The 24,842-nt window shown below is 44.5% G+C and overlaps 1 long non-coding RNA gene across 1 annotated transcript; it reads left to right on the top strand.

The window, feature by feature from the left end:
• Positions 1–3,153: 3,153 nt before the first annotated feature.
• Positions 3,154–9,071, top strand: LOC309518584. Its single transcript, XR_014213524.1, has 3 exons — positions 3,154–3,558; positions 5,712–6,340; positions 8,603–9,071. It is a non-coding gene; the product is annotated as an uncharacterized lncRNA (long non-coding RNA).
• Positions 9,072–24,842: the final 15,771 nt, after the last annotated feature.

The following is a 24,842-nucleotide window of genomic DNA, read 5'->3' as shown; positions in this document are numbered from 1 at the left end:
TTTTTCGGGGGGGGGGGACGCATACTCCCAAACATTTTGTGAATCTAACCTTGGCCTCATTGAGGGGCAGTATTTCAATATGAGTAGGAAAATGAGAGTACACCTAAACATATATTTTTTTTTAGTAAAAAGCACTGGTTTTAGCTATAGCAACTTTAAACAAAAAGCAAACAAACCCAGCGACTGTGTTTTTTGTTGTTGTATTTTTGGAAGAGTTTGACAAACGTTTTCTCTATATCTGTCAAGAAGAGACCACTCAACATAACAGTGAATGCCGGACAAGAAAAGCTTTGCTTGCTGCAGAAAAAGTGTCGGCTGAAAAGGATTGATTTTAGCTGCTGAAACATTGATTTATTTATTTTTTTCACTGGCTGAAGCCTTGCTCCTGCTTTATCCCACACTGCAGGGCTGGTTTGTTTTTTAAACCCAGGAGAATGCACACTGTGTTTCCCTGGTTGGATAGTTCTAATCTATGTTTTTAATTTTTAATTTTTTAAAAACCTTGTATTTCATGTCAATCCTTTGGAACTTTTAAAAGTTACACTTGATATGGCTGTTCTTAAGGGTCTGTCAATAAAACACCAAGATTTTTACAAAAAAACCAATAGTATGATGGGCATAGGTGCTCTTAATGTTCTGAACTGCCAATTCTTAAAAGTGTAGAGAAATATGACCAATTCCATGTTCAGAAACAGCATCTGAATACTTGACTACGAACCTCTAAAACAGTAGCTTCCTTCCTCTGTCTCATTTCCTTCTTTCAAGTTCAAGAAGTTGAGCAACCCTGGATTTCACCCCGCTGCAGAAATCCAAGGCTGTTACAGGAAAAACACACCTTGCACAGAAGAATCGAATTGCACAATTTGTGCACCGGGCTTGACCATGTGAAACTTGGGTTGTGGTTTTCTTTTCCTTGTGATCAGGGTGGAGTAAATATCATTCAGTCTTAAACGACTTGAGAAGGTTTGACATGTTAAATATGGCTTCTTCCACATTTGACATTATAATAGCCTTCAGAATTTATTATTATTATTATTTGTTTGCAAGCAGTAGCAGATCTTGGCATCTCAAATTTCAGATCCACCTATGTTGCAAGGCTTCCGGAAACTCTTTTATATATTGCTGAGCTGTAAAAATGTGGTATATTCAAAAAATGCCAATTCACTGTGTCTGTAATTTTCCCCAGGCTTCATTTGCTGTGGTGACTCTGTTTTTATCAGGCAAATAATGCAATATTTTCAGAGCCATATGCTCTCTGAGAATTGGCCGTAATACTCATCTTTTTCTAATTTGTTTTTAAAAGTACAGATAACGCCACAGGGTGGGGAGCAAAGTAGCAGAAAAAGCAGAGACTGGACTATAATGCTGAGAGAGTGTAATAGATCTGTCTGAAAATGACTTCCTGCATCTGAAACTAGTATTACTGTTCTTTTTTTCAATAATTTTTTATTGGTTTTACATAGTTTTATACATGTTACCTTTAACCATTTCAAAACATTAAAATAAAAAGGTTCTATTGAACCTTCGGACCTCCCCCCCTCCTTCTATGGGTTCCATTTTCAAAGAAAATATATTATTTTTCTGCATCTTTTAACATTGTCTATTTGTTTTATATTCATAGTTTCCAAAGTTCTTTTCACATTACAAGTGTCGTATCCCTGCCAATGATTTTAACAGTTTACAGTGGTCTTTTAAGTATGTTAAAAAGTTATTCCAGTCTTTTAGAAATACTTGATCTTCCTGGTTTCTGATCTTTCCCGTCGGTCTTGCTATCTCTGGTCTTCTCTCTCCCTCTCCCTCTCTCTCTCTTAAAAAAACCACAACTCCTCTAAACATTTCCAAAATTGCCCACAGTCATTGGAAAATACATGGTTGCATTCTTTATCAGTCTTTCTTTCTGTACATCAGTTGCTACCGACTTTCATTGATTGGTACAAAGAGTCATTTGGAACCAAAAACATTGTGATGGGAAAATTGTATTGACCATCCGGATATGAAAATATTGCTCCATAATCATGTATTTGTTTGGAATGCAGGGCACTGTGGGTTAAACCACAGAGCCTAGGACTTGCCGATCAGAAGGTTGGCGGGTTGAATCTCCGCGACGGGGTGAGCTCCTGTTGCTTGGTCCCTGCTCCTGCCAACCTAGCAGTTTGAAAGCATGTCAAAGTGCAAGTAGATAAATAGGTACCGCTCCGGCGGGAAGGTAAACGGCGTTTCCGTGCGCTGCTCTGGTTCGCCAGAAGCGGCTTAGTCATGCTGGCCACATGACCCGGAAGCTGTACGCTGGCTCCCTCGGCCAATAAAGCGAGATGAGCACTGCAACCCCAGAGTCGGTCACGACTGGACCTAATGGTCAGGGGTCCCTTTACCTTACACACTTCCATTATTTCTGCACCCAATGTGTACTCTGACAGCTGGTTTGGGAAGAGAGCAGCATTCAAAACTCCCATTGTTCTGGGCGCATTTTGCGACAGGGAATTTCATTAGCGCGAGCCGTTTCTGAGCTCTGGGTGCAGTACTGAGCCTAATATTTCCGATTAAAACTGTGGAGTGGAAGGAAAGGAGGACCTTTTTCTGCCTCCCCATTTCCAGCTACTCTCTGAAGACCCTCTTAAGGATATTAGGGGGGTGGGCAGGGGAACGACTAGACCGTGTGATAGATGCACCACACAAATATCTCTGCCATTTCGATGCTTTTTGCAGATATTCTGCTGGCTCTGATGTGCGCTGTTGCTATGACAAGACTGGGTGGTATATTAGAAGCCTCTGATTGATCGATGAACCAAACCATCTGAGAGCAGCGAGTGGGGAGAAGGTGTATTTATTTAACGTGAAAGCTTTCCTGGGCATTGTCCAAGAGCCGCCAGCTGCCAGAATCAATTAATCATTTCCATAACTGTTACTGGTGCGCTGCAGCTCGTCCGAGGGCAACAAGTGTGCTTTAAAAATAAGACAAGCGGTAGCTGTGTTATAAGGAAAACTGCTCCCTTTACCTTAGGTGTTATTCCTTGAGGGTAGGAGGAAATAACAGAAGCCAACCAGAGTATATTTGAGAAGCAAAGCAGCTAGGAAGCCTGATATTTATTCAAAGAACTGTTGCAATGGGGTCCCAATAATAGTAGTAGTAGTAGCAGTAATAATAATAATAATAATAATAATAATAATAATAATAATAATAATTTATTATTTATACCCCTCCCATCTGGCTGGGTTTCCCCAGCCACTCTGGGTGGCTCCAAGCAGAATATTAAAAACACGATAAAACATCAAACTTCCAAAACTTCCCTAAAGAGGGTTGCCTTCAGTTGTATTCTACAAGTCAGATAGTTGTTTATTTCCTTGACATCCAATGGGAGGGCATTTCACAGGGCGGGCACCACTACCGAGAAGGCCTGGTTCCCTGTAACATCTCTTCTCGCAGGGAGGGAACTGCCAGAAGGCCCTCGGCGCTGGACCTCAGCGTCTGGGCTGGACGATGGGGGTGGAGACGCTCCTTCAGGTATACTGGGCCGAGGCCGTTTAGGGCTTTAAAGGTCAGCACCAACACTTTGAATTGTGCTCTGAAACGTACTGGAAGCCGAGGACTTCCAGGTTAGTGCCTCCGGCAATGGCGGATTTCCTCTGATCGGGAGGAATCCGCTTCGTGGAAATTAGGGTCTGGACCGCCACGGAGAGGCGGAGACCCACCAAAAACCACAGGCGGGAGAAGCCTGTGGACGTGGGATTCGGCTGGCACCTTTTGCGCCTCCCCTACTTGCGGGGAAACCCGGTTTCGGGGATCCGGAGCAACGTGGGGTGAGTGGCGCGGTGCTTCGAATCGACTGCTCTTTTCACGGAGTGAAGCCGCATTGCTGTTGCCGGAGAGCGCTGACTTTTTCCTGTGGACAATTGGACTTTAAACAACTACCCGTGAGTAGAATGGAAAATTGGATTATGAAACATCTTAATTTGGCACCGAAGCGGGAAGGTTCTAAACAGGAAGTCCGCCTTCCGCTTTTGTAAATAGATTGAAGCAAAGACATTGCAAGCTAAAGTCTGGAAAGTCTTTTGTAAAGGACTAAATCTCCATCGGCTAAAACTACTAAACCCCCCTTGGAAGCAGAAGAAGAGGGGGGAAATCTTAGATTGTTTAAGCCTGCAGGAGAGAGAGTAAAGAAAGATAAATTTCCACCGTCTTGAACCTGGGAACGGGGTGCCAGAGACAGACGTTTTGGGAAAGTTCATTGACTGTGAATAAAACGTTTCTTGACAGATAGTTGAAAAAGAGAAACATATTGATTCCAATGTTTCCTTTTGCATTTAAAAGGAACAAAATATTTGAAAAACGAAAGTAATTTTGTTGCTGGATCTGCTTTCAAAAGGACGGATACAAATAGAAATTGTTTCCCCTAGAGGGAGCTTTTGAAACTGTTGTTGGAGTCGATCTGGGGAATTCTCCAGCTGTAGAGATTAAAGATCGTGAGAACCAGACATTGACCTTGAACAAGAATGTGCGCAGAAGAAGCCTTAGTGATTGCTTTTTGCAAGACAAGCGCTTTATTGGAACAGCTACATGAGAAGATGGATTTGATGACTGTTGCAGTAAATAATTTTGGACAAACAGTGAATACCTATATAGAAACTACTCAGGATCCGACCCAGGAATCTGCTTTGACAGGGCAAGTTGTGCAGAAGACAAAGGAGGAGGTTGTTGTTGAATCTCAAGTAATACAAGTGGAGAGAGCCGCGGCCTTGCAGGAACATAAGCTGTTGTTTTTGATGACTGAATCTGGAGAAAGTCAGATTTGGAGAGATGGAGTCTCGTTTGGTTTGGAGATGGGAAGTTGGATAGATCCCCCTATGCAGGGATGTTTTGGCTTCTGGGATCTGGTTTTGGGCCAGGGGGAGTCTGGAGTTGTGGGGGCCTTTAACTTTGGAGGGTCTTTGAAACATGCCTTCAAATACCTTTTGGATTTTAGTGCTGACTATGGAGAATGGGCTGACCTGTCGAGAAGGGATAAAGACATTGTTAGGTTGGAGTCTCCCCGAGATCTACTCGTCAGTGATAAAGGAAGGAAATTAAGAACAAGATCAGCAGAAGACAAAGTAAAGTGCAGGTATAAATATGAAGAAGATCTGCAGAAGGGACATGGAAAAGAGTTAAGAGCCTCGGATAGAAGATCACCAGGTTGATGGACTAGATGGAATGGATAGAAAGGACTGACAGAACCCGAGACCAGGAAGAAGAGACGGTGGATGAAGATTGGAAGAAAGTTTAAAAATTCATTTAGAGAATTATTGTAAAGTTAATGAGTGTTAGAAAAAATGTTGGAATGAAACTATTTGGCTTTAGTAGAAATGCTATAAGGAGTTATGTACAAATAAGTTTTAAGTTTTAGGGCTTTTTATGGTAAGATAAGGTTAAAATAAATTAAGACAATTTAAGGACAGAATATAGTGAAAGATGGAAAGGATTTGCTGAGATAATTAATAACTAGAATACAAAAAAGGGAGGTGTGAGGAGGTCGATGAAACACGTTAACGAAAGATAAAGATTTGGGAATATTGGATTTGTTTTTAATTTTTTGTTTGCTTTTGTTTTTGGTTTTGATGTATTGTGTGTTTTGTTCTCTTTTTTCTTTTTATTGACTTGTATTGTTTAATTCCTTTTTTGTTTCTCTTTTTTCCTCTGTAATTTTAAATTCTCAATAAATATCATTTTAAAAAAGAAGAAAAGAAACGTACTGGGAGCCAATGTAGGTCTTTAAGCGAGCAGAGCAATGGGTGTGACCCTTACCTTTGTGCAGCAAGTTACCTTCCAGCCCTGAAAAAGTCAGAAGAGTCTGCAAACACACATGACACTCCTCTCTCCATCCTCTTTCCAGGAAACAAAAGCACCCAGGAAGGTTGCAGCCTGTTGGAAGGGTGTATGGCTTGCAGAGAGTCCCGAGGGCCAAATACGGTCACATTCGGCCCCCAATCCTGAGGTTCCCCACCCCTGTGATATAGATATGTATCTCGCTACATCTTCTCTACCTCTATTCTTTTAGTGAACTTTGTGTTCAGTAGAAATCTGTGGGTGTTGCTACCAACGATGTGCTATCTGTATTTTGTAGTTAATTATTGAACAAGATTTCATTTCTCCTAGGTGTATTTGGTTTTACTGATGTTTTTATAGAATTATTGCCTTGGGTGGATACACTGCTGACAACGTTCTCCAGTTCAACCTTTGAAGTTCTCATATTTTTTTGTCACGCAAAGATTTTTATTTTTATTGAGAACACAACACGGAAGCAATCTCATTTCAGCAGGGCTCATTCACAAATCCATTACCCGCATGGAAATTTCAACTATGGAGGTATTGTAAATGGCGATAGGAACCAAAGTGTTTCTTTTGGGTCCCAAGGGGGGAAACAGTCTAGAGAGAATCAGAGCATGAAGCTAGAACGCTAAGCAACAGCTGATATGTATGGGCTTATAAATTTAACAACAACAACAACAATAATATTCTAGACTACAGTGTTTATCCTTTCCATAGTTTGCAGCAGCAAATGTTATGAACTGATAGCAATAATAATTGAATGAAGAGAGATTAAGAGCATTTCTACTGAACAAAATTTGGATCAGGTGGACATGGTTTGGGAAAAATGGCTTCAAGGGTCAAATTTGGATCCCTAATGGGCCAAGTTTGGCTCATGGGCTAGAAGTACCCCACCCTTGTGCTACCTGATCCTTTTAGCCAGAGATCATGTGCTCCACTACTGAACAATGACCCCTTTTCAGAAAGGATCAAATTCAGCGAGTTTAGATCTTAATGGAAATTGATGGTCCAAAGTTTAACTGGGTGGCGCTGTGGTCTAAACCACTGAGCCTAGGGCTTGCCGTTCAGAAGGTCAGCGGTTTGAATCCCTGTGACGGGATGAGCTCCTGTTGCTCGGTCCCTGCTCCTGCCAACCTAGCAGTTCAAAAGCACATCAAAGTGCAAGTAGAAAAATAGGTACCACTCCGGCAGGAAGGTAAATGGCGTTTCCGTGCGCTGCTCTGGTTTCTGGTTTCTGTGCGCTACTCTGGCTTAGTCATCCTGGCCACATGGCCCAGAAAAACTCTCTGTGGACAAACGTTGGCTCCCTTGGCCAGTAAAGCGAGATGAGCGCTGCAACCCCAGAGTCGTTCGTGACTGGACTTGACTGTCACGGACTGTTTACCTTTACCTTTACAGAAAGGGGACCCATTTAAATTATTATTTTTTGTTTTTTAAATATATTTTTTTATTTGGTTTTTCAAATTAGAATCTTACAATCGCATATACAACAGACAAACAAGATTCCAAAGAATCTCCTGGACTTCCCTCTTCCCTTTTGTGGGTCCTATTGCTAATCATTTCCTCCTGCATCTTTTTATAATAATCCAAATCTTTTATATCTCCATTATATCCAAATTCACTATTAAACTACAAGTGTTATTCCAATCCCACTAATGGTTTTAACTGTTTGCAATGGTTTTTAAGATAAATTATATATTTCCCCCATTCTTTATTAAAATTTTGTATTCTTCCTGATCTCTGATTCTTCCAGTCATTTTGCCATTTCGGCATAATCTATCTTAATCTGCCATTCTTTTGTAGTCAGGACTTTATCATCTTTGCATCTCTGGGCCAATAACATCTGGGCAGCTGTGGTCGCATGCATAAATAGTCTTTTCTGCTCCATTGGTATTTCGGCACCTAAAATTCCTAAAGTAAACGCTTCAGGTTTTCTAAAGAAAAAGTTATTTTAAACTTTTTTTTTTCCAGTTTTAGACCCATTTAAATTAAGGAACCTAATTTAGTTAGTCATGCCCATCAACATCCATGGGTCTATTTTGAGTAGGACTAGCGCTGAATAGGGACGCGGGTGGCGCTGTGGGCTAAAGCCTCAACGCCTAGGGCTTGCCGATCGAAAGGTCGGCGGTTCGAATCCCCGCGGCGGGGTGCGCTCCCGCTGCTCGGTCCCAGCGCCTGCCCACCTAGCAGTTCGAAAGCACCCCCTGGGGCAAGTAGATAAATAGGTACCGCTTACCAGCGGGAAGGTAAACGGCGTTCCGTGTGCGGCTCTGGCTCGCCAGAGCAGCGATGTCACGCTGGCCACGTGACCCGGAAGTGTCCCCGGACAGCGCTGGCCCCCGGCCAATAGATGTGAGATGGGCGCACAAACCCCACAGTCTGTCAAGACTGGCCCGTTCGGGCAGGGGTACCTTTACCTTTACCTTAGCGCTGAATACCACCCAGAACAGGCATAGGCAAACTCGGTCCTCCAGATGTTTTGGGACTACAACTCCCATCACCCCTAGCTAACAGGATCAGTGGTCAGGGATGATGGGGGTTGTAGTCCCAAAACATCTGGAGGGCCAAGTTTGCCTATGCCTGGCCCAGAATTTCCACAGCAGGAAGGTCTCTTCATCCCGACCCTCCAATTTAAAATAGCTTCTTCTGCTTTGCCCATGTGGACATTATTGTTTCAAAATTAATTACCAGTGTCTTTTCTCCATAGCGAAGAAGAAGAATCTATTATGCATGACTATATCTATAGCCCATCCAATTGTTAATGGAGTTGGGCAGACTTGATTTCTTTTTTTTCAAAAGCTCTCTTGATGGAAAAGTACAAATGCAGCAATTAATGGCTCGCATTAGTGCCCTCCCAAGGAGACATATCCAAAGTCCTTTGAAGTTTGCCAAGGAAGCAAGCCTCAACACTTCTAGAAATGGACCCCATCTAATGTCTGGAGACAGGGTAAGATTTATCTGCAAAACTCTGGGCACCGAGAGATTGTGGCTGCAACCCAGTTTTATCCTAGCTAATTGCACCGTCATATCTGCATGAAGAAACGGAGACTGCACAGAGGCAAAAAAAAAAAGCAAAAAAAAAAAAAAAAAAGGAAAAGCTGGTGTTTGGAGTTCTGACAGTCTGCACAAAGCGTGTTCTCCCTGAAATGAGAGCACGTGTTGCGGTGGGGTCTGCCAAGCCAACCTTCTGTTGCCAGGCAGGTAAAATTATGCTGGCCTGGGGGCAACGATTGGATGGCCGGGTTGCTGGGGCAAATTGCATGTTGCAACTTGGTGGGTGAGACCAAAGGCTTTAAATATTGGGGCACTCAGCTTTTGCTTTGTGCATCGGATCACCCGCCCGCCCGCCTGCCCTGAGTTCCGGTTGACCTTGCTATGCCTGTCATGGGGTCGTCTGCCGTTGGGGCAGGGGCCTAGTAGGAATTTTGTCCATTTGGCTGATTGGCTGGTGCCATTTGGTTTTTGCCTACTACTTAGCAATTCGTCACAACTTGTAAGGTTGGGGTTAGGCATTGGTTATAAAAATAGGTGGGGGAGGGGTAAGGACAGGCTGGTCCTGCCCCTCCAATGGTGGTGTGGAAGGGAATTCCGTTAAAGGAATCCTGGGGCTTGCCACGATTTCGTCCAATCCCTGAAATGGGACCAGGGCCGGCAAGCCTTGGGGAGCAGGTTGGGTGAGCGGTGAGGGACTGTCACTCAGCTCATCTGATCCCCAATATTGTTTTCCCTTCACTGGCTTCCGAGGGAGTTCAGAAAGTCAGTTCTGTCCCAGGCGGGGAGACAGATAGTCATAACTCCCTGGTCCTGAATGGGGTAACTGTGCCCCTGAAGGACCAGGTGAGCAGCCTGGGAGTCATTTTGGACTCACAGCTGTCCATGGAGGCGCAGGTTAATTCTGTGTCCAGGGCGGCTGTCTACCAGCTCCATCTGGTACGCAGGCTGAGACCCTACCTGCCTGCAGACTGTCTCACCAGAGTGGTGCATGCTCTAGTTATCTCCCGCTTGGACTACTGCAATGCGCTTTACGTGGGGCTACCTTTGAAGGTGACTCAGAAACTGCAATTAATCCAGAATGCAGCAGCTAGATTGGTGATTGGGAGTGGCCGCCGGGACCACATAACACCAGTCCTGAGAGATCTGCATTCGCTCCCAGTATGTTTCCGAGCACAATTCAAAGTGTTGGTGCTGACCTTTAAAGCCCTAAATGGCCTCAGTCCTGTATACCTGAAGGAGTGTCTCCACCCCCATCGTTCAGCCCAGACGCTGAGATCCTTCTGGCGGTTCCCTCATTGTGAGAAGTGAGGTTACAGGGAACCAGACAGAGGGCCTTCTCGGTAGTGGCACCCGCACTGTGGAACGTCCTCCCTTCAGATGTGAAGCAGCTATCTTATCTTTAAAAGACATCTGAAGGCAGCCCTGTTTAGGGAAGTTTTTAATATTTAATGCTGTATTGTTTTTAACACTTGATTGGGAGCCGCCCAGAGTGGCTGGGGAAACTCAGACAGATGGGCGGGGTATAAATAATAAATGATTATATTATTATATGTCTGTCTTAGGAGAAGCCAAGAGTTTGCAGTGCCTGCTGTGGCTGTAGAGACTGTTAAGGGAGATACTTGTTTTGCTGCAGCTGGGGCAGAAGAAGGTGTCTGTTTGTGCAGACGTTTCTTCTCTCTGTGTCATTCTTCCTTTGGTCACTGAAGCCCTGAGTGCTCACTGGAAGGACAGATCCTGAAGCTGAGGCTCCAATATTTTGACCACCTCATGAGAAGGGAAGACTCCCTGGAAAAGACTCTGATGTTGGGAAAGATGGAGGGCACAAGGAGAAGGGGACGACAGAGGATGAGATGGTTGGGCAGTGTTCTCTAAGCTACAAACATGAGTCTGACCAAACTGTGGGAGGCAGTGGAAGACAGGAATGCCTGGTGTGCTCTGGTCCATGGGGTCACAAAGAGTCGGACACGACTAAACAACTAAACAACAACAACAACAAATGGTTGCACAATCAGAATGTCTGTCTCCCGGCACTGCAGCCGCCTGCAAGGGATTCCCGCACAATGAGCTCAATGTGGCCAGCCTTCATGTCACAATTGCAGACATCTTTGTGGTGCAGAGTTGGTCTGCCAACGGGCCTGGCGCCTGGAGCCTGCTCCTTGTACCTCCTTGGGGATCCTGCCATCTTCCATTCCATTCCAAGCCAGTGTAGACATCACTGAGACAGGAGTGCAAACATGCTGGGAATGTGTTTCCCAAACCAGCCATATGCCTCTGGGAGGCTCAGAAGCAGGACATGCAAGCAACACATCTCCCCCGGCCACTTGTCATTTGCCACCGGAATTTGTATTCAGAGATAGAACTTCTATCTTCAGATGCAGTCTATTTAGTTTTCATGGCCAATTGTTGTACCTGCCACTAAGTGATCTTTTCTTTTTATAAAAAAATGTAGCCAGCCACCCACCCATCACCACATATTGTGGTAGCCAATTCTGCAAATTCATTGTGTGCTATATAAAGAAGCACTTTCTTTTGCGTATCTAGAATCTACTGCCAATCAATTTTATAGGGTAGTCTTCGGATTGGGTGCTATGAGAGAGAGTGAAAGAAAACCCCAGACCTCTCTCCCATTATTTCCACAGGATCCATAATTTTATGGCCATCTATCGCCTTCTCCTTTTCATTAGGACATAGTTCAGTTCAGATCCCTCTCTTCTATAATTTTTCACAATATTTTCACCTACAGTGGTTCCTTGGTTCTCAAAGGCCTTGGTACTCAAAACAACTTGCAAACACTGCAAACCCAGAAGCAAGTCTTCCGGCTTGCCAACCTTCTTCGGAAGTTGAATGTGCTCCGTTTTGAGTGTTACTCTTCTGATTTGTTTTGCTTGGACTGTTACGCTGACAATATGAGTGTTACACTGAGGTCTGTCTGTTTTTGCTGTTTATTTTGCGTTTTTGTTTTTGCGGCTCACTTTGTTTTGTTTTTGTGACTGTGTAGAACCCACTTCAGCTACTGATTGATGAATTGACTGTGTGACTGGAGTACATTGTTTATTGCTTTCATTTTATGGATCAGTGGTCTTGTTAGATAGCAAAATTCATGTTAAACTGCTGTTTTTGGGGTTGTTTTTAAAAGTCTGGAACAGGTTAATCCATTTTGCATTACTTTCTATGGGAAAGTGCACCTTGGTTTTGGAACGCTTTAGTTTTGGAAGCTGTATGCCGGCTCCCTCGGCCAATAAAGCGAGATGAGCGCCGCAACCCCAGAGTAGGCCACAACTGAACCTAACAGTCAGGGGTACCTTTACCTTTAAATATCTAAAGAGGTTAGGGTTGTGGTTAGACCAGTGGTTCACAACCTTTTTTTGGCCATGCCCCACCTAAGCATCTCTAAAATCCTGATGCCCTCTTCCAGTGACATATAATTCTTATTATTCAAGAAGGGAACTCCTATTCACGTGGAGAAAGGCTAAAAGGCCACTCACGGTTAATAACTCATTCTTGAATTGCCCCCTCTTAAAAATCAAACTGCCCCCTGTAGGGCGTGTGCCCCATGTTTGGAACCACGGGGTTAGACTGAATGGGCTTTGGGATCTTCTGCAATCCTGTGATTTTATAGCTGTGAAATGGAATTGTGTTGGATAAAGGGGACTTCCAAAACGGTCAAACCAGTTAGTTTGTGAAGGAAGTAACCTCCCCGTGTTTGTGACACAGCTGCTTTGTAATGTAAGCTAGGGCAAAGTGTTGCCACAGAAACTGATGATCTTTCTGCAAGGTGAGTGGAAAGGAATATGCCTTTCTCTCCCCTTCCTTCTCTAGGTGGAGGTGATGTCAGAAGACAATAGACCTCACCTGGAGCAAGCCTCATCTTGAACAGGACTGGGAAGAGAAATAGAGGCTTTCTTGCTATGGCTTTGATGCCCCCCCAAACCCTAAAGGTGGAGCAAAATCTGTTAATGTTTGCACCCTTCCACCTTATGTTCAGCCTGCATAAATGTAAAAATATACCTTATATCATGGAAAGTGCCACCAGTCTCCAGGGACCTCCATGCTAAAGAAACCAAACCCAAGGTATGCGTTTGCACCCCGAAACCTCCTAAATAGATAGATCTCCCCACACACTGTCAATTACAAAAAGTTTGCGAGGTTATTTCCTCCCCTGCAGCACGTAGGCAAACGAAACTCTCATGAGTCATTAGGCTAACAGTGTGACAAGGGCACAGTTCCTTTAAGCACCCAGAGGAGGAAATGAAGTCTTGCTGAATTATACTTGCTTTTACAAAAGCACACAGACTGCAGTCTCGAACACCTGCCCCATAAAAGTGGTGCTGTGCATTCATGTGATTACAAGTGTTCCTGGGACTATTGGCCAAAGGACATTTTGCCCCATGGCCATAGCTGTCAACTTACAGATTTGAAAATAAGGGACCAGCGGCCTCGAAAATAAGGGATCAGCAGCCAAAATAAGGGATTTTAGTCAACCAGCTGAAATATGAAGTTAAAAGGGACTTGATAATTTTGGAGAGCAGCACTGGTTTTTAGCCCTTCGTTTCCAGAGGTTGCTGCTCAGGACACCAGCTGATGAAACACTGCAATTAAATAACTACAAGCAGCAACCACTTTTCGCGCAAAACGAAGACCAAGCTACGGAGATGCTGCTGCAGATCTGTATCTTTTCTCTCGTGCTCCATCTGTGGCTCTCAGTTCCATCAGGCGGGGCGGGAGGAAGAGAGGGGGGTAAAAAAAGTGCCCGAAGTAAACCCGCAGATCAGACTATCTATGCTAATCTACCACTACAAATCTATGGGAGAAGCGCTTGCAGTCCTTCCTCCGCTTCCCTCGTCTATGGTTAGCCCTTGGAACACCTGCCCGCGCCTCCGCCTCCTCCTTGTCTCTCTGAACTGCTTTCTCTATGGTTGCCCTCGCTCTCCTCTCAAGGCTCCTCAGTCCCGGCGGGGGGAGGCTCCCGGGGGCCGAGGCTGGTGAGAGGAGGCCGGAGGGGGGCAGGCCGGGCAGTTGGAGCCTCCCTCCTCCCTGGCGAGCAGGGAGGGAGGGAGAGGAGCTGCTTCCTTTGAAACCCGGGAAATTTAAGGGACATCATCAATAAGGGACAGTAGCGGGACATGGCGCTGGGATAAGGGAGTTTCCCACCAAATAAGGGACGGTTGACAGCTATGCCCATGGCTGCAGCCAAATAGAGGACGATAAGGTGCTGTCTTTCCTGACTCCCACATTGATCCTGTTTAATATAAACCATGACTTAGCTCATGGCAACATGGAGGGCTGGGGGACGAAGTACAGTGACTGCTACTTCTTCTCCAGAAACCAGTCTGCTTGTGCATTCGCAGCGAGCCATGGCTTGCCTTAGTGTGACATGCAAAACAGGCCATTGTCTCATATCCTTTTATGCCTGTGCAACTTCTGCGACATTTAGCCAGATCACCTTTATTTACAGCACCTGCATTTCAGTACAAGGAAGCTTTTCAGTCAAATTCTATGCATGGCAACATGAAATTAAGTCTGCATTCAATAGGACTCACGCCCAGGTTGCAGCAACCAGGTTGCAACCTGATATAGTTCCCCAAGAAAGCCTGGAAAAAAACCTTTAGACCTTGCAGTGAACCGCTCTTGAATTCCAGTAAGAATACTAAATTTAGCAACCATAAATCCCTTCCCAAACTACTTCTTCAGAAAGTGGTTCACTTTGAGCAGAGAAACCAATTGATTTTGGACTGAAAGGTCAACCAAGGATAATGGATAGTGTCAAGTCACATAGTTGTGATGCTGAGCTAGCTTTTAACGTTTTTTTTCCATTTTAAGAAAATGAAGAGTTGGTTCACCTAGCATGCTAGCAATTTAACAATACCATAAGTGTGTTTGTCCACCTGTGAACATCAAATGTAACATATGAGACAAGATCCTATGTATATGTCCTTACATGTGATATACCAGGGTATCAACTTGAATAAAATATTGGGTGGGTGGGTGGAGGTAAGCCCCACCACACATAATTGATCACATGACACAGTGCACACACCCTATTTGAATGGCAATGCCCATTAACCAGGGGGGGGGGCTGGCCCCCTCTAATATATTATGGCAGGGGCTGAAGACCCCTTGCCCCCTAGGACTTGGCTCCTATGGCACACACTCAATTCCTGCTTTAGGTCTAACTTACATTGCAAGTATAAATTATACGCTTGCATTTTCTGAGTTCCAATCAGGTATGAAACCTTGTCCTCTTAGTTGAGGGAGACACACAAGGTCATCTGGCTTTGATTATTTCCTCCTTAAAACAGTGGTGCCTTCAGACGAGGGTCTATTGCTGAAGATCAGACACTTTACAATAGATCTGAGAACACTGATTTGAAGGACTACACATGAGAAAAAGAATTCATATTTATTCAGAACAAAAAATTGTGCCATGTGTAAAGAAGACATACTGGGCAGCTACGATAACAGTTTACAGCTGGTGAAGATTTTTAGTGGATTTTAAGAAAAAACGAATGTGGCAGCAACAGGAAGAGATGGACATATATGTTTGTGACAGGAGCGGGAAACCTAATTACTTTAAAAAATTGTATAAAATGTTAAATAATTTAGGTCGATTTGTTAAAATTTGGAAACTAATAAAACCTAAATATATAAGAAGATCAGACACTGCAGAGCAGTGGCAAACTTTAGGCTCTCGGATTTCAGCAGCGCCCCGTGCGACGCTAAGATTCGCCTCCTGCCTCTCGCACTCTCAACAGCACTGTTCTGGCGCCCCTTGCAGTGTGGTGGTGCCCAGTGTGGTGGAACCGGTTGCAATACCCTAAGACCATCTCTGTCTATGGGCTCCTGCCTGACAGCTTCAGGTCCACAACCCAGAATTTGGTCCGTCTCCTGCCTCTGCAGCTTCTGGATTCAGGGGTCTTGACACAGCTCCTACCATCTATGACTGATGGAAATTGTAGTGTAGCAACATACGGAGGGCACCACGTGGTCCATCCCTGTCTTAGCATGTTCTACGGACAGAACTAGCCACATTGGTGCATTCAGGTAATTTTAGACTTTTTGTATAGGGCTCAGCTGCATCATACGTTTAAAGCATTAGCATACCACTTTAAAGAGTCACAGCTTCCCCAAAATAATCCTAGGAACTGCGGCTTGTTAAGATGGCTGAGAGTTGTAAGGAGACACCTATTCCCCAGCGCCGAGGGCCTTCTGGCAGTTCCCTCATTGCGAGAAGCAAAGCTACAGGGAACCAGGCAGAGGGCCTTTTCGGTAGTGGCGCCCGCCCTGTGGAACGCCCTCCCATCAGATGTCAAAACAATAAACAACTACCTGACAGTCAGAAGACATCTTAAGGCAGCCCTGTTCAGGGAAGTTTTTAATGTATGATATTTTAGTGTTTTTTTTGGTTTCTGTGGAAGCTGCCCAGAGTGGCTGGGGAAACCCAGCCAGATGGGCGGGGTACAAATAATAAATTATTATTATCACAGAAATACGATTTCCCCCTGGTTCCTGACGTACTTCTTCACTCATCCCTTCTTCCTTGGTGCGGAGGGAGGTACTATTTTGCCTTAGGTGCTAAAAATGTATTGGGCTTCTCATCTATTTACCTGTATTGAAGCACCATTAGATGAACACACAGAGGTTGAAATCAGGGAACCTATTAAGTTGTGGGTGAACATGTCAGACGATACAGTGATTCTTCAAACAGCTCTTGTTTATTCACAGGCCCAGAACAGAACTGGGCTGAAGGGTTCAGCCAACCTGCTTATGTAGAGCAAAACTACAAAAGCAACAGTAACCATTTTCTGTAACTATCCAATCACTGAACGTCACTTTCAATTCCATACAGTGGTGCCCCGCAAGACGAATGCCTCGCAAGACGGAAAACTCGCTAGACGAAAGAGTTTTCCGTTTTGGAGGTGCTTCGCAAAACGAATCTCCTATGGGCTTGCTTCGCAAGACGAAAATGTCTTGTGAGTTCCTGCGGGTTTTTTCCCTCCCCCCCCTTTCTAAGCCGCTAAGCGGCTTATCAGCTGATCCGATAAGCCGATAAGCCGCTAAAAGCCGCTAATAGCGCTAATCCGCTAATCCGTCAATGGGCTTGCTTCGCAAGACGAAAAAACCGCTAGACGAAGAGAATCACAGAACGGATTCTTTTCGTCTTGCGAGGCACCACTGTATTTGCATATGTGGACCTGAGTGAAAACTATCTACAGTATCCCCCTGCTGGCCCAGGGTCAGAATTTCAGTACATAACAGAACAGGTGCAATCCCTCTGGACTCTCCAATTTAGTCTTGCAAGAAGTGTGCTTTGAACTGTTCAGGTGATCCATTTCCCCTTTAAATAAGCACAGAAGAAGAGCCCTATTGGACTAAGCCAATGGCCTGTGAAGACTAGCTTCGGACCCTCATACCTACGGGACCGCCTCTCCTGGTATGTCCCACAGAGGACCTTACGGTCTTCAAACAAAAATATCTTGGAGGTCCCAGGCCACAGAGAGGTTAGGCTGGCCTCAACCAGAGCCAGGGCCTTTTCGGCCGTGGCTCTGATCTGGTGGAACACTCTGTCACAAGAGACTAGGGCCCTGCGGGACTTGACATCTTTCCGCAGGGCCTGCAAGACAGAGCTGTTCCACCAGGCCTTTGGCCAGGGTGCAGCCTGAACTCCCTCCTTTGGCAATCCTCACAGAACTCTAGCCCAATGGTTGCCATCAATTTGATTTGAATTAATTTTAGAATGAAATGATTTTAGAATGTTTTATCATTTTACTGTTGTTAGCCGCTCTGAGCCCAGCTTCGGCTGGGGAGGGTGGGATATAAATAAATTATTATTATTATTATTATTATTATTATTATTATTATTATTATTATTATTCAGGCAGTTCATGGGCTATAATGAAACACGCAAGCAGGACCAGAGTGCAACAGCTATCTCCCTCCGGCGGTTTCCAGCAATTGAGATTCGGAAGCATACTGTCTCTGGCAGTGGAGGAAGAACATTGCCATTATGGCTAGTAGCCATTCATAGCCTTATCGTTGTTGGTTTCTGCTTCCTTCACTGTGCAGCAAAGTGCTTGTCACGAGACAATGTTTACATTCCACAGTCAGAGCACTGTTGGGTTTTCCCACGGGAATGGGAAGCTGGATGTGACGTACACTGTTTTCCTGTTTTTCACTTTTGTTCTCTCGGTGTTCGTTATTCCGAGGAGAAGGAGGGTTGCTTCTCTGCTCCCGCAGAGGCAAGATGCATGTTTGTAATTTCTCAACAATGAACTGAAAATAAAGCAACTTTAAGCATGTGGCACGTACTGTTCGTCATTCCGTTGTGCACAGGACTCTGCAATCACAACATTTTGGTTATGGGCCCAGAAAGACGTAAATCAAACTGAGGAATGCCGGCAGAGGAACAGAGGAACGGATCGCGTTATCTGCTCTGCGCGTCAAGTTTGATTGATGAAGGTATGTGCTCATGCTGCCCGGAGCAGCCTGGCAGCCTGCCAGCTTCTAATTTATAGCTTTATGGCTGGACTTTGTACTTTTAAAGCCGTTTTGCCGCGATACAGGCTTTAAGGCACAAGCTCACAGGCAATGGCTGAGAAAGCGAAAGTACTTTTTAAAAGTGCTTTTAGAAGAAGCTGCAGTACTGTGACACAGCTTGATTAAAGCAGCAATGATGGCTGATGCAAAGCTGGTTGAGGCTTTTGGAATTCCTAAGCTAAATAAGAAAAATTACGCGAACTGGGTGCTATATGCAGAGGCAATTCTGCGGAAAGAAGGTCTGTTTAATGTTATTACAGACAACCCCCCAGCTCCAATTACAGATGAATGGACAGCTAAGGATTCCAAAGCAAGGGGAACACTTACATTGATAGTATCCCCAGAAGAGCTCTGTCTGTTGCGTGGAAAGACCACAGCCAAAGAAATTTGGAACACTTTAAAAGAGGCTCACTTGAGGACAGAAGCTGGTTCCTCAATGTACTACTATGCCAAGCTGCATGGTATGGCTCTTGCAGAAGGTGGAGATGTGCGTAAACACCTGATGGAGATGCAGAATCTGAGACATGAGTTGCAACAGAGAGGGCTGACCTTTCCAGAGGCTGTGTATTCCTTCATGATACTACATTCTTTGGGTCCAAGTTGGGAGTCCGTTGCCACTCAGATTGCTGTTCAACCAACTGCTCAGCTCACAGTAGCCTATGTTACTGCCGTGATCCAGAATGAAGCAGATCGCCGGGGTGCTAGCTGCATGGATAAGGGGGAGTCTTCACAGACGTCATCCCAGAGTGCAGTGGAACCACCAGAGGGCGCCAAAGCTTTGAAGGCAGTGAAATGCTACTCCTGTGGACGTCTAGGCCATATGAAGAGGGAATGCAAATATCCCAGGGCCAAGACAGAGCAGCGCAGCGGAAGTTCATCGCGTGGAAAAGGCCAAAGCAAAGGCAAAGGTCCGGTGTCCAGGACAACGCAGCACAAGGCAATGGTCTCACGCTTCACTCCAAACGTTGCAAAGGTCCAGAAGACGTCTAGATCTTTCTTCGTTGTTGATTCAGCAGCTACCCACCACATGTGCAACGATAAGAGACTGTTCGTGTCTTTTACACCGCAGGAAGGTGCGATTCACCAGGCGGATGACCACACGATCCCCAGTCAAGGCTACGGAACTGTTGTTCTTCACAGTTTGGACTTAGAGATACATGATGTACTTTACGTTCCAGATGCCACACACAATCTTCTAAGTGTGATGCAGCTGAATGAACGGAACATTGACGTTTCCTTCAAGAACAAGAAATGCACCATCACAAAGAAAGACGATTATGTTTTGCATGCTGAATGTGTTGATCGTTTGTTTGTTTTGTATTATGATGATGTTGTGCAGAATGATACTTGTTGCATTGCAGGTTCTAACAAAAGTTTGCATGCAGGATGTATTCATGATTTTCACAGGAAATTTGGTCATTTGCATTTTGAGGCAGTATCTAAGATGCCTACCTTGGTTGAAGGTATGACTATTAAACCCTGCAGGTACCACATGAAGTGCAAAGCATGCGCAGCAAACAAGGTGAAAATGGCTGCGAAAGGTAAGGTGTCTAGTAGGCAAGCTACAGAACCATACCAGATTGTTCATGCTGATTTAGTTGGTCCACTATCGTCCTCTTTGGGTGCAAATAGGTTCTTCATGGTTCTCATTGATGCATTTTCCAGGTATATTTATGTGTACAATCTCAAGCAGAAATCAGAGGCTTTTCCAAGGTTCAAGGAATTCTGTGCTTGGTTGGAAAATGTGCACGGTAAGAAGATAAAAATTCTTTTCACAGATCGCGGGGGAGAATTCACTTCTCAGCAGTTTGAAGCTTTTCTGACTGAGAAAGGAATTCAACACGATTTGTCCAGTCCTCGCTCGCCATGGCAGAATGGACTTTGCGAAAGGGCAAATCAAACATTGCTTCAAGGGTTAAAAACCTTGCTGCATGATGCCAATCTTCCAGAGAGTTATTGGGCCGAAGCTCTCTCGTGTTTTGTTTACAGTTACAATCGCAGGTTATCTTCAGCGATTGGTTGTACCCCCTATGAGAAGATGTTTGGCAAGAAACCATACATCAAACACATGAAAATTTTTGGTTCTGACATGTGGATTCACTCGCCACAAAGCTCCAAGTTAGGCAAGCGTGGATTGCATGGTATCTTTCTAGGTTATCAGAAAGGTTCTTACAGAATAATGATGACTGACTCTAAGACAATTAAGCTCACAAGAAGTGTTGAGTACAATGCCAAGTGGGGGGAGAACGTGGGAATTTTCCAATGTTATCCTAATGACAGTGATGAGACTGAGGATAAGCAACAGCATCCCACACCCACTGATGAAGGTTCTGATTCTGATTCTGAAACTGAATCGGGTGATTCAGAGGATTTCAAGAGTGCGAAAGCCTCTATGCGACCCTCTGAAAGCTCTGATCAGGAATTGGAAGAACCATTGTTCACAATAGGTCACTTTTCTCCTAAGAAGGAAGAGGAAAGTGTTGAAGACCAAAGGCTAATTCGCAGGTCACAAAGAGCCACAAAAGGCAGACCTCCAAAGAGATTTGCTGATGAATTTGCTAAAACAGCAGTAGCAGCTGTTAAAAGCTCCAAGAAGGTATTTGAACCTTCAAGTTTTCAAGAAATCCAGGATTTGGATTCTAAGGAAGCTGAGCCATGGTTAAACGCCATGAAGGCTGAGCTTGATTCCTTAGAAAGGAACAAAACTTGGGAGATAGTTCCAGTAGTTCCAGGAATGAAACTGCTTGGAAGCAAATGGGTCTTCAAAGCGAAGACTGACCAAAATGGCTAGATAGTCAGACACAAAGCCAGATTGGTAGCCAGAGGTTTTGCACAGGTACCAGGTGAAGACTATCACGAGACCTACTCACCCACGGTGAGATATGAGAGCATTAGGCTTATGCTCAAGCTAGCTGCAGAGGAGAATCTACACATTAGTCACCACGATGTAAATACAGCGTTTTTGTACGGATCTCTAGGTGAATCACTTTATATGCTTCCACCTGATGGTGTACAGGTAAAACAGGGATTTGTTTGTGCTCTGAAGAAGTCCCTTTATGGTCTCAAACAAAGTGCACGGTGTTGGCACACAAAACTCACTGAAGCATTGTTTTCTCTAGGTTTTAAGCAAGGGAAAGCTGATCCATGTGTATTTGTCAAAGAGGAGGGGCAAAAGAAGCTGTACTGTTTGTTTTATGTTGATGATATTTTATTCTTTTGGAAAGATGTCACAATGTACAATAACGCCCTAGCTCAACTGAAAGAGCACTTTGACATGAAAGATCTTGGTGAGGTAAACAACTACCTATCTCTGGAAATAGAAAAAGATCAAAGTGGTAACATTCTAGTACACCAGTCACGGAAAATTGCTGATGTGTTAAGCAAACTGAACCTGATGGATGCTAACCCTGTAGACACACCGATGACAACAGGTTATCAGGTAGAAGACACTGAAGAAGCATTTTCTGACACTACACTGTACAGAAGTGTGCTAGGCAAGCTAAACTTCATTGCCAGATGTTCAAGACCTGACATTGCTGTTAGCTGTAATTTGCTAAGCAGACAAGTTAACAATCCTACTGTTAAGGATTGGAAAGCTCTGAAACGCATAGCACGCTATTTGAAAGGCACTATGCATTACAGACTGAGATTTAACAATCAGAAGTCTAATGGTCTTGAGATTTTTGCAGATGCAAGTTTTGGAAGTGACACTACAGACAGGAAAAGTACGTCTGGAGTTTGCTACATGTACAATCAGGGTCTATTTGATTGGTCATGCAAGAAGCAAACAACAATTAGCTTAAGTACTTGTGAAGCTGAACTGAATGCACTGTCTTATTCACTTAAGGATTGTGAATGGTTGTTACAATTGTGCAAAGACATGAAAATTCCTGTCAAATGTCCAATCCAGGTTTACCAGGACAACAAAGCATGTTTGGCTTTGCTGAATTCGGAAGGTTGTAAGCAAAGCACGAAGCACTTGCAGTTGAAGGTGCAACATGCTAGGGAACATATTCAGAAGGGACTCGTAACGGTGTCCTATATGCCAGGTAATGAAATTCCTGCTGATGTATTGTCCAAGATTGTATCAAGGGATCAACACTGTACCTATGTACAGAAGTTGGGTTTGTACTGATATTGTACGAACACGCTGCCCAGTGATGTTCACAGAAAGGGGGAGGATGTTGGTTTCTGCTTCCTTCACTGTGCAGCAAAGTGCTTGTCACGAGACAATGTTTACATTCCACAGTCAGAGCACTGTTGGGTTTTCCCACGGGAATGGGAAGCTGGATGTGACGTACACTGTTTTCCTGTTTTTCACTTTTGTTCTCTCGGTGTTCGTTATTCCGAGGAGAAGGAGGGTTGCTTCTCTGCTCCCGCAGAGGCAAGATGCATGTTTGTAATTTCTCAACAATGAACTGAAAATAAAGCAACTTTAAGCATGTGGCACGTACTGTTCGTCATTCCGTTGTGCAAAGGACTCTGCAATATCAACAATCGTGTACCGTGCAGAACTACAGTGGTGCCCCGCAAGACGAATGCCTCGCAAGACGGAAAACTCGCTAGACGAAAGAGTTTTCTGTTTTGGAGGTGCTTTGCTAGACGAATTTCCTATGGGCTTGCTTCGCAAGATGACAATGTCTTGCGAGTTCCTGCGGGTTTTTTTCCCTTTCCCCCCTTTTTCTAAGCCGCTAAGCCGCTTATCAGCTGATCCGATCAGCAGATAAGCCGTTAAAAGCCACTAAAAGCCGCTAATAGCGCTAATCTGTCAATGGGCTTGCTTCGCAAGACGAAAAAACCGCTAGACGAAGAGAATCACAGAACGGATTCTTTTCGTCTTGCGAGGCACCACTGTATATGCCCTATTCTGATGGAATATGCTCCATCAATCCAGCTGCAAGCTGATTGTTACGACCTAATTCCCATGAAGGTGTTATCTTGTGCTGAGCAGCCACCAGGGGACTTTGGGCTAACTGTCCCACACAAACTGTTTGACTTGCAAACTGACTTTCCAGAAATCCGAATATGAGCTTGGCCTTGTAAACAAACTCATTCAGGATGGTGTGCTATCTACAGCTGTGCAGGGCCTCAATTCTGTTGAGTCATGCTTGCTTGCTTTTCTAAAAAATAAAACGAACCCTAATGTTAATGCTGCAGCTGTAGACGATAAACAGATAACATGTCACCAGCAATGTCCCCCTGCCCCTTTAAATAAAACATTGCAGTAGGGCAGGGAAGTACCTAAATAGAAGCCCAGAGGGGAAGGGAGCAGCGCTGTCCGTTTGCAATTTTTAGTACAGAAAGTATTGATCTGATTTGTAGAGATCTTTCCTCTTCGACTTAGTTCAAGAGTGTTCTGGAAGGCTTCTTTCTATGTGTAAGAAACAGGCAGAAGGTTTCTGAAGTTTGGGTTCTTTCCTTCTGAGAAGCTGAGTACAGCTGGTTTAAATTGGTTTTGTTATCCTCAGTCCTTTTTTTCTGGGGGCGATGCAGGGATACGCTTACCCCTAAACATTTTGTGAATCTAAGTTTGGCCTCATTAAGGGGCAGTATTTCAATATGAGTAGGAAAATGAGAGTACTCCTAAACACTTTTTAAAGAAAAAAAAGCACTGGTTATCATTTCTGTCGAGGTCATGCGGACTATAATAGTCAGGCCAGGAGGAGGCAGGGTTTCACTCTCTTTCTCTTTCTATCTCTTTGTTCTGGTGTGGTGTCCTGTTCTGTATGCTGTTAAGGTTTCTTATTATAGGTTTTCGCTAAGTTTAAGTTAAGTCTACTGCAACTGGATTTCTTATGGACTATGTCAGTCCTGAATGTATTGGATTTGTGACCATTATGCTCATCCTTCAGTAGCGGGTGAAGCTCTGTTGGATGAAGTACAATTGCCTCTGGTCTATTTTTTAATAATAATAATAATAATAATAATAATAATAATAATTTATACCCCGCCCATCTGGCTGGGTTTCCCCAGCCACTCTGGGCAGCTCCCAACAGAATATTAAAAACACAATACAATATCAAACATTAAAAACTTGCCTTCAGATGTCTTCTAAGAGTCAGATAGTTGTTTATTTCCTTGTCATCTGATGGGAGGGCGTTCCACAGAACGGGTGCCACTACTGAGAAGGCCCTCTGTCTGGTTCCCTGTAACTTGGCTTCTCGCAATGAGGGAACCGCCAGAAGGCCCTTGGAGCTGGACCTTGGTGTCTGGGCTGGATGATGGGGGTGGAGACGCTCCTTCAGGTATACTGGACCGAGGCCATTGAGGGCTTTAAAGCACCAACACTTTGAATTGTGCTCAGAAACGTACTGGGAGCCAATGTAGGTCTTTCAGCACTGGTGTTATATGGTCTCGGCGGGAACTGTGCAACATGTTCAAGTTACTTCCTCCACACACATGACAATAACCTCAGCCAACCAGTCCACGGTTACCTGCCTTCTTACTGCTTGCCAGTCCGGGGGGGGGGTGGGTAGTACTGTCTATCAGCTCCTTCCTCCTCAGTATCTGT

This window comes from Podarcis vaucheri (genome assembly GCF_965113315.1).
Source record: "Podarcis vaucheri genome assembly, chromosome: 14".
Taxonomy (NCBI): domain Eukaryota; kingdom Metazoa; phylum Chordata; class Lepidosauria; order Squamata; family Lacertidae; genus Podarcis; species Podarcis vaucheri.
The sequence above is the reverse complement of the archived record's forward strand: the minus strand, read 5'-3'. Positions and strand labels throughout refer to the sequence as shown.